The sequence below is a fragment of the Pleurodeles waltl genome, chromosome 5 (genome assembly GCF_031143425.1).
Source record: "Pleurodeles waltl isolate 20211129_DDA chromosome 5, aPleWal1.hap1.20221129, whole genome shotgun sequence".
Classification (NCBI taxonomy): Eukaryota; Metazoa; Chordata; class Amphibia; order Caudata; family Salamandridae; genus Pleurodeles; species Pleurodeles waltl.
The window spans coordinates 786,103,129-786,122,278 of record NC_090444.1 but is presented as its reverse complement, the minus strand read 5'-3'; the positions used below and the strand labels follow the sequence as shown (position 1 = coordinate 786,122,278).

Here is a 19,150-nt window from a genome sequence, read left to right as displayed (position 1 = left end):
GCAGATTCGAATCTGACTCTCTGCAGCCTGTTACATTTGTTACAAAGGTGTGCCCCCTCCTCTCAGACCTGGGAAACTGAGCAAGCCTTTTGGAGACTGGCCAGGTCTCCAAGACTACTCCTGTTCCCAAGCTCAAGCAGAGAGAACAACACCATGTACCCTCTCTTATCAGGTCTAGTCTACTGTGAGAAAAACATCTTGGTTCAAAAACACAGCTTGGAAAAATACAGCTTGGATTCTCAACTGCAATGTCTAACTCCACGTTAAAGGCAATGGGCAGCTAACCTAAATATCAAATGCAATGTCATGTTAAAGCCAATAAGCATCTAAGCTGAATACAAAATGCAATGTCTTATATCATGTCAAAGCCCATAGGCAGCTAAGCTGAATATAAAATGCAATGTATAATATCATGTCAAAGCCAATAGGCAGCTGAGCTGAATACAAAATGTAATGTATAATATCATGTCAAAGCCAATAGGCAGTTAAGCTGAATACAAAATGCAATATATAATATCATGTCAAAGCCCATAGGCAGAATATCTAATAGCATGTCAAAGTCAATAGGCAGCTAAATTGAATACATCATGTCAAAGCCAATAGGAATGCAATGTCAAAGCCAATAGGCGGCTAGACTGGATACAGCATGTCAAAGCCAATAGGCAGAATACAGAAGGTAATGACTAATGCAATGTCAAAGCCCATAGGCGGCTCAACTGAATACAGAAAGTAATGGCTAATGCCATGTCAAAGCCAATAGGCAGAATACAGACTAATGCAATGTCAAAGCCCATAGGCGGCTAAACTGAACAAAACATACCATGTGCTACTGGTGAACATTGAGCAACTAATATGCGCAGTGGTGAAACACAAAGTCATTGGTCAAAACAAACTCCATCAAATGGCAGTACAGCACCTCAGGGGGAAGGGAAGGGGGGGCACCTCAGCCGGATGAGTGCACAACGCCAGATCCATGAGGGGGCTCCATGCCCATTGATGTATCCTGGGGAGTGCAACGCCACAGTCTCAAGTCTTTTCAGTGGGTGGTTTGCCCACTGCTGCATCCTGGGGAGTGCAAAGCCACAGTCTCACAAGTGAATAACAGTCTCCACTGGTTCTGGAGGGGGGTTTGTGCCCAGAGTGCTTCATCCTGCCAAGGACTGAGGTAGTGGATGCTTTTCTCCACTGGTTCTGGAGGGTGCTTTGTGCCCAGCGTGCTTCATCCTGCCAAGGACTGAGGTAGTGGAAGTGAATCTCCACTGGTTCTGGAGGGGGCTTGGTGCCCAGAGTGCTTCATCCTGCCAAGGACAGAGGTAGTGGATGTGAATCTCCACTGACGGTGGGCCATGGAAGCTGTCCAGGCCCCTGAAACTGACCACCAGCTCCGTACGACTGACCACGGAGGATGGCAGCCATATCTGCGGTGGTGCCACTGGCATATATGGCGTGTCCACTGGCAGTGATTGTGGCAGCCTCAGTAGCGGTGGTGCTTGCGGCGCTCATTGGCCTGCAGTGCTGGTGGGTGGCGGTGGTGTCCTGGGACGCGGTGATGGTAGCGCTGGTGTTCTGGGAAGCGGTGCTGGTGGTGGCGGTGTCCTGGGAAGCAGTGCTGGTGGCGGTGGTGTCCTGGGAAGCGGTCTTGTCCGCTGTGCAGGTTGGAGGCGACTTCCCTTTCTTACTGTGCCCCTTCCCCACCTTGGATGGTGGCGCAGCTGTCTTCACACTCCCAACTGTAGTCCTGGGAGAGCCCTTGGTGGCAGGTGTTTTGCCCTTCTCCCTCCGGGCTGTGGCCAACTTCTTATGTTTCTGAGGTGGGGGACTGTCTGTGGTCTGGCTCCTTGGCACACTGGCTGCCCTGCTGCTTGGTGCACTCCAGAAGCCGGTTACTGCTGGCACCACTTTTCCAGTTGATGTGGTGGATGAGGTGCTGGGTTGTGACCTGGAAAGCCGTGCCATAGGGGACAGAAGGGGTGGGGGAGGTGAGGGGGAAGAGGTCAAGGTTTGACAGGAAAAGTTTTAGACACACTGGGAAGGGTAGATGGAGGGGGTTTGGGAGTGGAGGAAGAGGTAGTGGTTGTAGGAGGTGTACATCTGCTGAATTTGGGTGAAGGTGCATGGGCTGGAGGCTGTTGAGGTGGATGGGTGTTGGGTGGGTGGCTGCCTGCGTTTGTGTACTTTGGGAGGAGGGATCACAGACACACTGGGAGAGGAAACTGGGGATGTGTGACTGGTAGTGGTGTGGTGAGTGCACATGAGCGGTGTGTGGTGATGGACGTAGTGGCTGAAGATGTAGTGCATGCAGGTGTGAGTGGAGACGTGACAGGGAGTGATGAGGGAGACGAGGAGGAGGGGGACACAGTGGAGGCAGTGGATGTTGGTATGTCTGCATGGGTATGATGCTTGTGTGAGTGCCTGTGGGATGTGTGGTGCTTATGTTTGCCAGAGCTACCCTTGTGTGTTGAGGTGTGTGCATGCTGGTCTGATGGTGTGCTTGGGATAGGCTGAGGTACAGGGAATTAGGTCTGGGTGGAGGAAGTTGGAGGGGGGAGGCTGGACACAGGGACAATGGCTGCCATCAGTGCTGAGGCCAGCGTATGAAAAGCTTGCTGTTGGGCTGCCTCACCAGAATGAATGCCCTCCAGGTATGCATTTGTCTGTTGCAACTGCCTCTCAACACCCTGGATAGCATTCAGAATGGTAGACTGCCCAACAGTGAGGGATCTGAGGAGGTCAATGGCCTCCTCACTGAGGGCAGCAGGGCTGACAGGGGCAGGGGCAGGGGCTGAGGTGCTGCTGTGAGGGCGGTGCTGGTGTGGGGGGGGGGTGGTGGCTTTACCTGTAGATGCAGGGGGCACAGAGGGGCCTGCCACCGCAAGGGAGCTCCCATCAGAGGAGGAGTCCGTGTCGCTGGTCTCAGCTCCTGTCCCCGCTGTGGAACTCCCCTCGCCCGCTGTTTCGCCCTCCAGGGCCATGTGGGATGCAGCTCCCTCCTGCTCCGGTGCCACTGCTCCTCTGCCTGATGATGCTAATGCACACAAAAACAGGTAGACCACAAAAAGGTGGGGAAGACAGAAGAAAGACATGTTCAGTGCATGCAATACCGCTACAGTTGGCGGACACTACAGACACAGCAGCCCTCTGCACTACGCCATGCACTTAGAGTTCCCTAATTAATCACAGGGACATGGGGTACAAGGCCTATGCCCGACTGCTGCACACATGAGTCACAGGAGCCTGACTAGGTGTAGATGGCTCTTAACACTGGTGGGGTGCCACATAGCCTGCCTTACGGAGGGAACATGCCTACAAAACTCGTCCTGGCCAAGGGGTACCCACAGCCCACCTCCCCCAAACAGACACCTCCAATGTGCGCTGAATCAGCTAAATGAGAGCGTACTCACCCCCTTGTGGCTGCTGTGATGCTCTCAAGCGCCCATCCAACTCCGGGTACGCCACAACCAGGATCTGGAACATCAGGGGTGTCATGGTGCGACGGGCACCCCCCCCCCACGTTGGGAGGCCATCCCCAGCTGGGCCTCCGCTGTCTTCTTGCTCAAGCGGCGAATGTCCTCCCATCTTTTCCGGCAGTGGGTGCTACGTCTGTGGTGGATAGCCAGGGTCCTGACTTCCTTGGCGATGACACGCCAAATATCCTTCTTCTGGTGGGCGCTGACCTACAGGAATAGGACAGGGGAAAAGGAGAAGATATAACCGTCCGCACCGTCACAGTCATTGGCCCGCATTCCTACCCTTGCCATGATACACATACACTCACCGTCGTTTCATGCACGCCTAATTCTCCCCTTCCATCTTCCATCCACACAGGCATTGCCCATACAGCATGCTCACAGTGTACTTACCTGATTGTCTGGAGGAACGTAGAGCAGCGTGTACGGGGGGAGGACCCCATCCACTAGTTTCTCTAACTCCTCCGTGGTGAAGGCAGGGGCCCTTTCCCCAGACACATGAGCTATTGTCTCTTCCAGACTGAGGTCACAGCAGCACTTGCAGTGTAGGTCATCTCCTGTTGAACATCAGGTATCAAGTGAGTGAACAGATAGAAAATGGCGGTCATGTCCGCTGCGGTGCGTACCGTCACCGCCAGCGTACATCGTCATTTGCTCCTGGGACCCATAGGGCCCAATGTTAACCAATGCAGGATTGCGCCGCGGTCTTCGACCGCCTACTGCGACCGTGTACAACGCCAGCGCAGTTACCTCATATCCCATTGTCCCACCTTACAGGTCAGGCAGCCGCCATTTCAGGGGGCCACATGGCATTATGTTTAAATGCGTCACACATACCTAGGCCTTGCATACACACTAAGACAGGCACATATCGGACTGAAAAATATGTGCAATAAAGTTGTGTTTTCGTACATCAGTGTTGGCTGACCCTCTGCTCGCTGTTCTCCTCCACAGAGTACGTCCGCTGGGGCAGGTGAGGAGATGGCGGCATCCTCCGGTGTACAGACCGCTGGTGGACCTGTTGACAATGGAAGAGCGACATGTAATTGTCACCTACAGACTGGACCGTGCCACAATCCATGAACTGTGTGCCCAGTTGGAGCCAGACCTGATGTCAGCTATCTGCCATCCCACAGGTATCCCCCCCTATAGTGCAGGTGCTGTTAGTACTCCATTTCCTGGCAAGTGGGTCTTTTCAGACGACAGTGGCCATAGCCTCTGGGATGTCCCAGCCTATGTTCTCCAACGTGTTGTCCAGAGTGTTGTCTGCCCTGCTGAAACACATGCACAGCTACATCGTGCTCCCTCAGATGGAGGATTTGCCTACAGTGAAAGGTGACTTCTATGCCCTGGGACATATCCCCAACATCATAGGTGCCATTGATGGGACACATGTGGCCTTGGCCCCCCCCGCAGGAGTGAACAGGTGTACAGAAACCGGAAGAGCTACCATTCAATGAATGTGCAGATGGTGTGTTTGGCCGACCAGTACATCTCCCATGTGAATGCCAAGTTTCCTGGATCAGTGCATGACGCTTACATTCTGAGGAATAGCAGCATCCCTTATGTGATGGGGCAACTCCAGAGGCACTGTGTGTGGCTATTAGGTGAGGACATGGACCCTATATAGTGTGACTAGGTGTCTGGGAATGGGGTTGCCCCTAAGGGTAAGTGTGTGTCTAACAGTTGTAACAACATTTGCAGATGACTCTGGCTACCCCAACCTGTCATGGCTACTGACCCCAGTGAGGAATCCTAGGACAAGGGCAGAGGAACGCTACAATGAGGCACATGGGCGAACTAGGAGGGTTATAGAGAAAGACCTTCGGCCTCCTGAAGGCCAGGTTTAGGTGCCTACATGACGGGTGTTTCCCTATTCTACGCACCAAAGAAGGTGTGCCAGATCATCGTGGCCTGCTGTATGCTGCACAACTTGGCTTTGCGACGACAGCTGCCTTTTCTGCAGGAGGATGGTCCTGAAGGAGGTCTTGTGGCAGCTGTGGAGCCTGTGGATAGTGAAGACGAGGAAGCAGAACAGGAAATCGACAACAGAAACAAGGTGATTCATCAATACTTCCAGTGAGACACAGGTAAGACGACATCACTGCCTGCTACATCTGATACACTTGTTCTACCTCTCATCTGTCTGTCACTTTCACCCAGTGTATGGACCCTGATTTGTCACTTTCCCTTTCGATTTCACAGATGTGGGTCCCACTGTGTGACCTCTGCTATGTTTCCTCATGGACTAGAGCTGTGTGACATAGGTATGCTGACAATACAATGGATATTGCTATTTTCCTCAGTTATTGCAAATACACATTTTTGAAAGCACAGACTGACTCCAGATTGTTTTGTGATTTAAGTGTGTTTATTTAAGTGCTAAATAGTGGAGGGGGTTGTAAAATGGTCAGGGGTGATGGTGGAGGAATGTCCATGGCAGAGTCCAGTCAATTTGTTTCACAGGTGCATTGTCCAAAGGGACATAGGAAGTGGAGCTGGGGCAGTTGGTGGTTGAACAGGGTGACAAAGTGGGACAGAAGGATGATAATCAGGGTGGTCTTATTTCTTGACGGGGGTCTTGGCATCATGCTCTGTCTTTGTCCTAGATCTCAGGGACCGCTTGCGGGGTGGTTCTCCATCTGCAGGGGGTGGGGTGCTGGTGTCGAGGTCCTGTGGCGGTGCCTCCTGTCTACTAGCGCCGGCGGTGGGCAGTTCATCGTCCAGGCTAGTGTCAGGGGCCCCTTGTTGTGCCACAGTGTCCCTCCTGGTGTTCACGAGTTCCTTCAGCACCCCCTACAATGGTGCCCAGGGTGGTATTGATGGATCCGAGTTCCTCCCTGAACCCCAAATACTGTTCCTCCTGCAGCCGCTGGATCTCCTGAAACTTGGACAGTACTGTTGCCATCGTCTCCTGGGAATAGTGGTAGGTTCCCATGACGTTGGAGGGCCTCATGGAGAGTGGGTTCCCTAGGCCTGTCCTCCCCCTGTTGCCCAGCGGCCCTCCCAGTTCCCCTGTGTTCCTGGGCCTCTGTCCCCTGAACCGTGTGCCCTCTGCCAATGCCCCCAAGTCCCTGCTGTTCTTGGGGTGGTGGGTTAGCCTGAGTTCCCTGAGGTGGTGGACACACTGCTGCTTGACGTGTCATGGGGACAGAGGTATGGGCCCGGTGGGTGCTGGTGTTTCCAGAGGGGGGAGGCTCTGTTGTGGCTTCTGCCAGTGTGAGGGGAACCGACTGTCCTGAGGTCCCAGATGGGCCGGGCTGGTCATCTAGATCCAGTTGGACAGAGCTGCTGTCATCAATGTGGGCCTCTTCTGTGGGTGGAGTGGACATGTCTGGAACATCCTGTCCGGTGACGTTGGTTAGGGGTCCTGCAGGGGGTTTAAAGGCATAGTTTATCTGTGTGTTCCATGGTGTGCAATGGGTGGGTGACCCTGTACCCCAGTGGTTGCATTCCTGTGTAGGAACTTGTGCGCTTGATGTTTAGGGGTCTGTGTGGGTATGTGCAGCGGACATGCATTTATGATGGGTACCCATGCTTTGTTGTTGCATGAAGGGCCTGGTGTTGGGATGTGTGGTTTGTGATAGTGGGACATCTGTGAGGAGTTGGAGTGATGGGGGGTGAGGGTGAGGGTATGTGATTGCATGCAAGTAGGGTGGGGGATGAAGTAGTGAAAGCTTTGACTTACCAATTCCTCCAGCTACTCCTGTGAGGCCCTCAGGATGCAGTATAGCCAAGACCTGCTCCTCCCATGTTAGTTGTGGGGGAGGAGGTGGGGGTCCACCGCCAGTCCTCTGAACCGCGATGTGGTGTCTTGAGACCACGGAACACACCTTCACCCATGGGCCGTTCCACCTCTTACTGATGTTATCCCGTGTTCTTGGGTGCTGTTCCACTGCGCTGACCCTGTCCACGATTCAGCGTCATAGCTCCATCTTCCTAGCTATGGTGGTGTGCTGCACTTGTGATCCGAATAGCTGTGGCTCTACCCGGATGATTTCATCCACCATGACCCTGAGCTCCTCCTCAGAAAACCTGGGGTGTCTTTGCGGTGAAAATGGGGTGGTGTGGGTGATGTCTGAGGTGATGTTTAGGGTTGTGTGGTGTTTTGTGCGTGGATGTGTGTGTGATGGTGTTTTGTGCCTCTGTATGGTGTCATCTTTGCTGTGCTGTCTCTCTGGCCTTCGTCAATATTTTAGGTAGTAAGAGTTTGTGGGTGATGTGGGAGTGGTGTGTGTATGTGTATAAGGTGCGTGTATTTGGAATTGTCCAATGTGGTTGTGTTTTGTAAGAGAGTGTATTTTGAGCGCGGCGGAGTGTTATCGCAAGTTTATCACTGACCTTTGGTGTTACCGCCAATGTTGTAATGAGGGCCATAGTGATTATGCTCAAATGGCGTTCACGAGAAAATCTCAAAAAACAAATGTAAGATTTCAGTGTGCTCTAAAAAAACATTTTTAGGCTGCTAGTGAAACAAGCTGCTTGAAATACTATCGACAGCTGGTGACTAACATGGAAGATCGGTCAGGCACCCGCAAACAGGCTGGAAACACTGAAAGATAACCTTTGTTTGTGCTCAAAGATGACGATAGTCCCACGCCAATGAGCTGACACCACCATCATCAGTTTTGTGAAGACACGAAAGAGGATCACAGTAAACTTAAAAAGCTACTTGCTCACTTTGAAACACAGTTAACATGTGTGAAAATTTCAGGATGCGGGTGTGTGAATAAGCATTGTGAAGGTCCAGCACTACTATAAAGTATCCTGTTTGAGCACTGACAACACCTCAGCCAGGGTGTGCATTTAGAAATTGTCTTTGTGGAGGTAGCTGTTGACTGACCACCAAAAAAAAAAAAAAAAGGACCTTTTAGTTTTTTTTGTGCACAAAGAAATGAAAAAGAAAAAGAACCACAACCTATCTCTGGAGGTAGGACAACCTACTCTGCGCTTGTGCAGAAGAGAGATGGAAACACCCGCTGGAGCAAGGAAGATTAGCTCTCCATCAGACACTGAATGAACATAGCAACAGGTCATGAGCTTCGCAGGTTTCTAAACGTAGATGACCACTGCTGTTGCTTTTGCCATCTCCATTCCTCCCAATGACTCCCTCCCATTTCTGTTAGTCAGCACAAACCTTGGCACTGAAAAAATAAAAAATACCAAGCCAAAGGCACTTTACCGTCAAGTCTGCGAAGATCCACATCCAGAGCTGATCCCAAATAGCCTGCTCTTCCTTGCCAGCACCAAATGTTGCGGCGTTAGTCACACAAGCGCAGAACATTTTGATAGCTGCCTGTGGATCTTCCATGGTGTGTACAAGCTTGAACTTTCTGGTGCAGAGCCTGTGGGTGTCTAAAACTGAAACTTTATAACAGAGGGCACAAAAACGCATAGACCTCAGCCAGATTATGTTGTGACTATAAAGACTCATATTGACTAGCAGGCTGTATGTCACCACACTAGACTGAGGAATAATAGTGGGTAAGAGACAAAGAGCCCACACAAACAGAAAGACTATTATTTTGCCACACTATGTTCTATCTTGCGTGTGATGTTTAATTAAAAGACAAGTATTAAATGGAACATTTGTTGTACACACACGGGCAGTAAATATGAACACACACTCAATGACTTAACCCCAGACCAATAGGTTTTTTATATAGAAAAATATTCTTCTCTTAATTTACTTTAGAACCACAAGATTCTGAATTCAAGTAAGTACATAAATCGTAAGGTACTTGGCATAAGCAAATATAGAACTTGGAATGAAAACAGTAAGGTACACAGTTCTGGCAAATATACAAATAACCTATTTTAAAAGAGGACACTGCAAAATTCAACAGTTCCTGTAGGAGGTAAGTAGAAGTTAATTTAGCAGGTAAGTAAAGCACTTACAAGTTCAGTCTCCAGGGCATAGACAGCCGACTGTTGGGGGTTCAAGTCAACCACAAACACCCAGCACCAGCAACACAGGGCTGGTCAAGTGCAGAGGTCAAACTAGCATAGGCGCTTATGGAGAAAAGGGGTGCTCCGGTTCCACTCTGCTAGCAGGTAACTACCTGCGTCCTCTGGGAGCAGACCCGGGGAGTTTTGTAGAGCACTGGGTTGGGGGGTGTCCCAAACAGGCGCACAGGGCCAGCCAGGTGCAGTGTGCAAAGTAGGTGTCAGGTTTTGAATAGAATTCAATAGAGGGACCCAGGGGTCACTCTGGTGATGCAGGCAGGGCATGGGGTTCTTCTTGGGTCAGCCACCGACTGGGCTAGGATGAGGGACGCCTGCTGGTCACTTCTGGACCGGTAGTTGGGTCCTCTTGGGCCTGGGGGCTGCAGGGGCAGTGCTTCTTCCAGGCTTTGGGGTCTCTGTTACCAGGAAGTTGCGGTGAGGGGGAGCCTCTGGATTCTCTCTGCAGGCTTCACCGTGGGGTTGCAGGGAGATTGTCTCAGGGTGGCCACGTCGTTGGAGTCACCTGGGGGTCCACGCTGCAGTGTTGGTTTCTCTGGACACGAGCTGGGGCGTTGGTGCAGAGTGGTGGGGACTCACGCTTCAGGAGTGAGGTGGGTGTCCCTTTAAAGATGGTTTCTTCCTTGTTGTTTGACAGAGCCCATATCCACTAGAGTTTTTTGGTCCTTTGGGTTGAAGGGCAGTCCCCCGAGTCGGCAGAGGTCGCTGGTCCCGCAGGATGCGTCGCTGTTGCAGGTTCCTTGAGTCTGGAGACAGGCAGGTAGGGCTGGGGCCAAGTCAGTTGTTGTCTCCATCTTCTCCACGGGTGTTTTGAGGTCAGCAGTCCTTTAGGTTTTCAGGAAATCTGAAATCCTGGGTTCAAGGTCGCCCATAAATACTGAGTGTAGGAGGGTGTTAGGGCTGGAGGGCAGTAGCCAATGGCTACTGACCTTGAGGATGGCTACACCCTCCTTGTGCCTCTCTTTGGGAGAGGGGCACATCCCTATCCTTATTGGGTAAATCCTCCAAAACAAGATGGAGGATTTTCCAAGGAGGGGGTCACTACAGCTCTGGTCAACTTAGGGGTGGAACTGGCTGAGGGGGTGACACATCCTTGTTTTTCTCATTATCTCCGCCGGACTTTCTGCCCAAAGTTGGGGCTGTGTCCAGGGGGCGGGCATCTCCACTAGCCAGAGTGCCCTGTGGCAGTGTAACACGAAGCCTGAGCCTTTGTGGCTCACTGCTAGGTGTTACAGTTCCTGCAGGGGGAGGTGTGAAGCACCTCCACCCAGTGCAGGCTTGGTTTCTGGTCTCAGAGAGCACAAAGGCTCTCACGCCAGGAGGTCAGAAACTAGTCCCTCTGTGGCAGGCTGGCACAGACCAGTCAGTCTTGCATTGAAGGATTGGGTAAAATACAGGGGGCATTTCTAAGATGCCCTCTGAGTGCATTTTGTAATAAATCCAGCACTGGCATCAGTGTGGGTTTCTTATTTGGAGAAGTTTGATATCAAACTTCACAGTGCTCAGTGTAGTTATTATGGAGCTGTGGAGTTCGTTTTGACAAACCCACAGACCATGTTCTTAATATGGACACACTATATTTACAATGTCTAAGAATGGACTTTGACACTGTAGGGGCATATGCCCTCATGCAGCTATGCCCTCACCTGTGGAATAAAGGCCTAAGGCAGGGTGCATTAAGGCCTGCTAGAGGGGTGACTTACGTATGCCAAGGCAGTATTTGGTGTGCATGCCATCCTGAAGGGGATGCCATGTCGACTTTGCCTTTTTATCCCCACCAACAAACACCAACTGCAATGGCAGTGTGCCTGTGTTAGGTGAGGGATCCCTTAGGTTGGCACAACACATGCTGCAGCCCTTAGGGACCTTCCCTGGTCACAGGGCCCTTGGTACCACTGGTACCTTTTGCCAATCAATCATTAATCAATCATTAAATTTATAAAGCGCGCTATGTACCCGTTAGGGTTTCAAGGCGCTAGGGGGGGCAGCTGCTATCGGTCGAAGAGCCATGTCTTGAGGAGTCTCCTGAAGGTGATGAGGTCCTGGGTCTGGCGCAGGGAGGTCGAGAGTGAGTTCCAGGTCTTGGCGGCGAGGTAGGAGAAGGATCTGCCGCCGGAGGTCTTGCGTTGAATTCGGGGAGCGATGGCGAGGGAGAGGTTGGCAGAGCGGAGTTGGCGGGAGGGGACGTAGAAGTTGAGTCTGTTGTTCAGGTAGGCGGGTCCGGCGTCGTGTAGTGCTTTGTGCGCGTGGGTGAGGAGTTTAAAGGTGATCCTCTTGTCCACGGGGAGCCAGTGGAGGTCCTTCAGGTGGTGGGAGATGTGGCATCGGCGGGGTATGTCGAGGATCAAACGGGCGGATGTGTTCTGGATGCGTTGGAGTCGTTTGATGTCTTTTGCTGGGATGCCTGTGTAGAGTGTTGCCGTAGTCAAGTCTGCTACTGACAAGGGCCTGGGTCACCGTTTTTCTGGTTTCCGTCGGGATCCACTTGTAGATTCTGCGGAGCATGTTGAAGCAGGAGGAGGAGACTGCGTTGACCTGTTTGGACATGGTGAGAGCGGAGTAGAGGATGAAGCCGAGGTTGCGTGCGTGGTTGGCAGGAGTAGGTGGGGGACCCAGTGCGGTGGGCCACCAGGAGTCGTCCCAGGCCAAGGGGGAGCGTCCGAGGATGAGGACTTCCGTCTTATCGGAGTTTAATTTCAGGCGGCTGTTTCTCATCCATTCGGCGATGGATTTCAGTCCCTCGTGGAGGTTGGCTTTGGCGGTGTGTGGATCTTTAGTAAGGGAGAGGATAAGCTGGGTGTCGTCGGCGTAGGAGAGGATGCTGAGGTTATGCTGACGGGCCAGCTGTGCGAGGGGTGCCATGTATACGTTGAACAGCGTTGGGCTTAGCGAGGAGCCTTGGGGGACGCCGCAGATGAGGTTGGTGGCTTCGGAGCAGAAGGGTGAGAGTCGGACTCTCTGGGTTCTGCCAGAGAGAAAAGAGGAGATCCAGTTGAGGGCTTTGTCTTGAATTCCGGCTTCGTGGAGACGAGTTAGTAGGGTGCGGTGGCAGACCGTATCGAAGGCGGTGGATAGGTCTAGGAGGATGAGGGCTGAAGTTTTGCCGTTGTCCATTTGCTGTCTGATGTCGTCTGTGGCGGCAAGGAGTGCAGTCTCGGTGCTGTGATTGCGTCTGAATCCGGATTGGGAGGGATCTAGGGTGGAGTTGTCTTCGAGGTAGTGGGTGAGCTGTGCGTTGACGATCTTCTCGATGACCTTCGCTGGGAAGGGGAGAAGGGAGATCGGGCGGAAGTTTTTGAGGTCGTTGAGGTCGGCCTTGGGTTTCTTGAGGAGGGCTTGGATATTGGCGTGCTTCCAGCTGTCCGGAAAGGTTGCGGTGTCGAAGGATAGGTTGATGATCTTACGAAGTTGGGGGGCGATGGTGGAGTCGGCTTTGTTGTAGACGTGGTGTGGGCAGGGGTCTGAGGGGGATCCTGAGTGGATGGAGTTCATGGTCTTTCGGGTTTCGGCGTCATGTACGTGGGTCCAGGTGGTGAGGCGGTCGGCGTGGGAGGAGTTGTCGGGGGTGGGGTCTGGCGGAGGTGTGGTGTTGAGGCTGTCGTGGATGGCGGCGATTTTCTGGTAGAAAAAGGTGGACAGTGCGTCGCTGACGTTGGCGTTGGAGAGCTCCTTCACGATGCAGAAGAGTTCCTTGCTGTCGTGTGCGTTGTTGTTTAGGCGTTCTGTGAAGTGGGAGCGTTTGGCGAGTCGGATAAGTTGGTGGTGCTTGCGGGTGGCTTCCTTGAGGGTTGCGAGGCTGTCGGGTGTGCGCTCGAGAAGCCATTTTTTCTTGAGTTTCTGGCAGGTGCGTTTGGAGGTGATCAGTTCGCCTGTGAACCAGGCTGCTTTTTTCTTTTCTTGGTTGACGGTGGGCCTCTTGAGTGGTGCGAGGGTTTTGGCGCAGTTGAGGATCCACTGTTGGAGGTTGATGGCGGCGGAGTCCGGGTCGGTGGGGTCGGACGATGGGTTCTTGGCGAGGGTGCTGGTTAGTTGGTCTTCGGTGACTTTTCCCCAGCGGCGGTGTGCCGGTAGTTGGGTGCGGTGGTGTTCGGTGTTTTTCATGAATGTGAAGTGGAGGGAGTGGTGATCGGTCCAGTGGAGTTCGGAGGTGTGGCTGAATGAGATGTGGTTGCTTGCAGTGAAGAGTGGGTCTAGGGTGTGACCGGCGATGTGGGTGGGTGTGTTGACCAGTTGTCTGAGTCCGAGGTTGGAGAGATTGGTGGTCAGTGATGCGGTGTTGGCGTCGTTGTTGTTCTCCAGGTGGAAGTTGAGATCTCCCAGGAGGATGTAATCCGTTGTGGCGAGGGCGTAGGTTCTTGCGAGGTCGGAAATGGTGTCACTGAAGGGGGCTCTTGGTCCTGGAGGTCGGTACCAGGGACTTATCTGTGTGCGAGGGGTGTCCCAATTGTGGAAATAATGGTACATTTTAACTGAAAGAACACTGGTGGTGGGGCCTGGTTAGCAGGATCTCAACACACTTCAGTACTCAGTAGAGTCAGCATCAATAGCAGGAAAAAAGTGTTTGGGGTAGGTGGGGGTTGTGGACTGCAAAAAGGAGGCATTTTCCTACAGAGGGTGTGTAAGCTTGTTGAGGAGACAGCGTTAATTTGTTGTGTTATTGATAGGGAAGCCAAGGGTAAAGGCCAGGTTACGCAATTGGTTAATGTGGGCGGGGCATTAACATGAGTGGGGGGGGCCACCAGGAGTCGTTCCAGGCAGAATGGGATGTAGGCAATCACAAGCATTTCTTGTCTGAGTTGAGCTTGAGGCAGCTGACGTCCATCCAAGGGCAGACTGCTCTCCTACCATTGGGAAAATGCATCTTGGCTTGAGCAGAGTCGTCCGACATGGAGAGGATCAGTTGGGTGTCATTGTCGTAGGAGACTATCTTTACCTCGTGTTTGATGATCTTAGCGAGCGAGCCATGTAAGGTTAAAAAGCTTCTGGCAGTGTGTGGATCCTTGGGCTACTCTGCAGCAAGTGTCTAAGTTCTGATGTGAATGGTGGTAGTCTGACCCTCTGTGTTCTTCTGGTGAGGAAGGACCAGATCCAGCTCAGGGCTTTGTCTCAGATGCCAGCGTCGAGCAGCCTGTCACAGAGGCTGAAGTGGGAGACTGTCTAAAATGCAGTAGAGAGGTCTAGAAGGTTGAGTGCGGCAGTGCCTACGCTGTGCAGTATGATGCGTATGTTGTTGGTGGTGGCCAAAAGTGCAGTTTAGGTGCTGTGATTGCTTCCAGATCGGAAATGGGAAAGTTCTAGGATACGGTGTCTCTCGAGGAACTCTACGAGTTCCTAGTTGATGTCTTTTTCCGTTACCTTGGCTGGGAAAGTGAGCAGAGACATGGGTCAGTAATTCTTCAGCTCCCTAGGGTCGGCTTTGGGTTTCTTGAGTAGCGGGCGGATTTCTGCGTGTTTACAGTCTGAGGGGAATGTGGCAGTCTTAAACGATAGGTTGATGGTTCAGCAAAGCTCTGGTGAAATGATGGGAATGACAAGCTTGAGGATGTGATGAGGGCATGGATCTGAGGGTGCTCCCAAGTGGATGGAGTTCATTATTCTTTGGGTGTCCTCTACAGTAATGGTGGTTCAGCAGTTCGTATCTGGTGGGGGAGCAAGGTCCATGGTGCTGAGCGGTGAAGGCGGGCTCTGTATGCTGAAGCCTTTGGAGATGTCCCAGATCTTACAGTGAAAGAAGGTGGGGAAGATCGTTGCGGAGGTCTTGGGAGGGAGGGATGGATGAGGTTTCTGCCCTGCGGTTCGTGAACTCTTTGACAAGGATGAAGAGCTCTTTGATATTGCGAGTGCTGGTGTTGAGGCATGCTTGAAATGCAGCTTTTTGGGTGGCTCGTATGTTCTGGTGGTACGTTGCGTCAGTATTTTTGCAGGCGGTTCGGTTTGGTGGATTTGCGGAGGCTCCATTTGCATTACAATCGTCTGCAGGCACGCTTGGATTGATGTAGGTCTTGCGTAAACCACTTGGGAGTTTTGCTATGTAGATTCCATGCCAATTTCCTTAGGGGGGCTACATTGGCTGCACATTCAGAGTCAGCGCTTTAGTTTGCCTGCGGATTCATTGGAGTGGTTGACAGCGTTTGGTGATCTGTGCTTCCGTGACTATACCCCAATGTTTGCCAGGGGGTTAGGGAATGTGGTGGCGTGCAGTGTTTGAGTAGGTTAAGTAGATGCCCTTGGTCAAGCCAAAAGTGTTTGGAGGTGTGGATGAAGGTGAGGTTGTCCCCTGCTGAGAGAATGGCGTAGAGGATGTGAAGGGGTTTGTGGGTAGGGATGATGACTAGTTGTTTGATGCCGAGAATTGTGGGGTCGTACAGGATGTTTGATGTATTGGGGGTCATTGAGGGTATCAAGCTGTAAATCGAGATCACAGAGTGGAATGTAACAGGAGGAAGTGAGTGCTTGGAGGGGCAATGAGGTTGACAATGTCTTGTAAAGACTGGGGTTGAGGTGCAGGTGGCCTGTAGATGGCCTGTAGATGAGGAAGGAAGGTGTTTCGGTTGGTCAGGATGTGGAAATGTAGATGCTCATGCGTTGACAGAATGCGACTAGATGATGAAAGGCGGAGGTTGTTCTAGTAGATTATGGCAATGACACCTCCAGGAAGGTTGGCTCTGTCCTTGTGTATGATTTTGTAGTTGTGCGTAATGGCCGTGGCAATGTCCATGGTAGCTGCAGGGGTGATCCAACTCATAGCGAGATGGTGACGTCCAGAGCTGTTGAGTCGAGGAGCATGTGTTAAGGAGCAGTGAGGAATCATGAGGTGGTACTTGGGAGTATGCTGGAGCAGGCGCAGCAAGAAAATGATCCATGTTTGTACATGTGGTCAGCTTGGTGGCATGCTGATGATCTTATGGGGTTGAGGGCACGTAGAGTGCTTGCGTTAAACCAGCAGAAGGGGTGAGAACCAGGGTCCCTGGTGCTGGGTGGCGTCCATGCACAAACAGGCTTCCCTGTGGCGCACTAGCGTGGCGGCCGTCGTTAAGGAAGAGAGGTATGGAGGCGGTGGTCCAGCGATAAGGAGGTGGGAGAAGCGCTTTGCATGGGGCAGGTGGGGATGCTGGGACACCAGCAGTGCGGGGTAAACACAAGAGGGAGAAAAAGAGAAAAGGACAGAAAAGCAGCAAGTGAAAGGGAAAAAAAGGTCCAATTATTATGCCCAGTGGTGCCTATGAAATGGGGGAGACTTAAAAAAGAGGCCTTTGAAGAAAGTGCAAATAGGACAGGAAGTGCAGTGACTAGTTGCAGACTCGCTAAGGGGGATTATGCATCCATGTGTGGGAACAAAAATAGCCAGCCCATTTAGATGTGCCAGCTGCACCATTTCATCCTGCCAAGGGTGGGCCATCAGGATATTTATGATCCAGTCATACCTGAGCTTCCTTGGCGTGTGCCTGTCTGGAGGGAATGCACAAGAGATGATGCGTCACCCACCCAAACATGTAGACATGCCAGTAGGCAGTAAATATTTAAGAAAATAAAATGGCAAATTTATTAATGTGACATTTTAAGCCACACAAATTAATGTTAGACTTGACCATAAGTTGTGATTTTGAATTGCGAGTCCATAGACACCAAAGTCCAAATTTTGTTTTTTTCAATTCGAAATTAGACAGACTGCTTCAAGGTAACCCTGATGTTAGCTTAAGTGAAAGTTAGGCCTTGCCTTGGTGAAAGACAAGTGTAATAGGTTTTGTATTACCACAACAGGTTAAAATTAAAAATAGACGTCCAACTTGCCCCTGCCCTTTTATCTGTCCCAGGCCCACTAAAGGGGTTACATATGTTTTAAAAATAAAGGTTTGAACCTGGAAAGATTTAACTTGACAGATCAAAATGGAAGTTTAGAACTGCACACACAGACTCTGGAATGACAAGCAAGTTATGTTGACGTACTACTTAATTGGGATGCGCAATCATTACTGTGGGCGCACTAGTAGCCTTTAATTTACAAATCCAGGGCATAGGTAAGTACAATTTATTAGGGACTCATAAGTAAATGAAATATGCCAACTGTGTTAAGCATACATCACCATATTTTAAGGCAAGAGCGCATGCACTTCAGCACTGGTTAGTAGTGGTAAGGTGCTCAGAGGCCCGACAACAAGAAAAAGTCTGAGAAAGAGAAGGAAGGCCAACATTTGGGGGTGAACCTCAAGAGAAAGACATTTGACAATAAGCAAAACGCAAAATACATACAGATATTGTATTTGATTCTCATTTTTGAACCACTGTAACAATATGTCCTGCAGAAAAAAATATAAACTGAGCAGATAGGATAGATGCTCGTACAAAATACCAGTAGACTGGACTAACCAATTAACTGAAAGAAGAAATTGACTGCCCATACATAATTAAGTTCAGCTGCTAACTGTACATCAACTATATTAACAGGGGAGCTATACTATATGTGAGTTATACTAAGTATGATGATGTACCTCAACTAACCAGTACCTCACCTACTTATCTCAAATGTCCGTAATACAAATGAAGGACACTCTTCTTTCCATGAAAGAAACAGTAATGGGGCAGATGTCAGACAATACAAGATCGTATAAATCCTCTGAAAAATGGCCATTTAATTTTGGAATCCTTGAGAAACACTGCACTGGTCGCCACCATACTCTACACCACTCTACTCTGTACTAATACATTCTGCACCAATACACTCTATTCCACTGTATTCTATGACACTGCTCTGCCCCATACCACTGTACTCTACGCCAGTGCACTCTAAACAACTGCACTGTATGCCGCTGCCCTTTACTCTGCACCACTGTACTCTATGCCACTCCACATCACTCCACTGAAACTACAAAACTGCACTCTACACCACACTATTCTTTACTACTGCACTCTATGCCACTACACTGCATCACTGCACCCTATGCCACTGCACTGTAGGCACTATACTCTGCACTGCACCACTCTACGCCACTGCACTCTGCAACATGAGTCTACTCTGCACTCTATGACACTGCACCACTCTGCATTACTGCACTCTCTGCCACTCTATTGTATGCCACTCTACTCCACTCTATGCTACTCTACCACATGCCACTGCACTCTAAACTACACTGTACACCACTACCTTCTACTCTGCAACATTGCACTCTCCGCCACTGTACAGCAATTTACTCTGTACTACTGCATTCTACGCTACTGCACTCTATGCCACTCTACATCAATCCACTCTACGCAACTGCACTCTACAGCACTATAATCAACTCTGCACTGCACCACTCAACACTACGCCACTGCACTCTCTGCCACGCAAGTCTACTCTGCACTCTATGCCACTGCACCACTCTACACTACTGCAATCTGCCACTCTATGGTATGCCACTCTACTTTGTCCCATGCCACTGCACTCTACGCAAATGCACTCTAAACAACTGCACAGTACCCCACTGCACTGTACTCTAAATGAACTTCATGCCACTATGCCACTAACTTATAGCCATGCTAAACAGCAGCCACTCTGGTCAAAACACATTGGCAAAGCCAATAACTCTTGCGTAGACAAGACCTATTGGCTTTGCCAATGCATGTTAGTACTATGAGGTAGGAGGTCCCTGAAAGAACTGTGAATGTGTAAGTCCTTGTTTTAAACATGCAACTGATGCCTCGTCGGGGGTAGTAAACGTTATATAAATACAATTACATCA

The 19,150-nt window shown here is 50.9% G+C and overlaps 1 long non-coding RNA gene across 1 annotated transcript in view; it reads right to left on the bottom strand.

Moving 5' to 3' along the window:
* The window catches only part of LOC138297314 (uncharacterized), a 29,454-nt gene that overhangs the window by 9,454 nt on the left and 850 nt on the right, over nt 1-19,150 (bottom strand). The window lies entirely within an intron of this gene.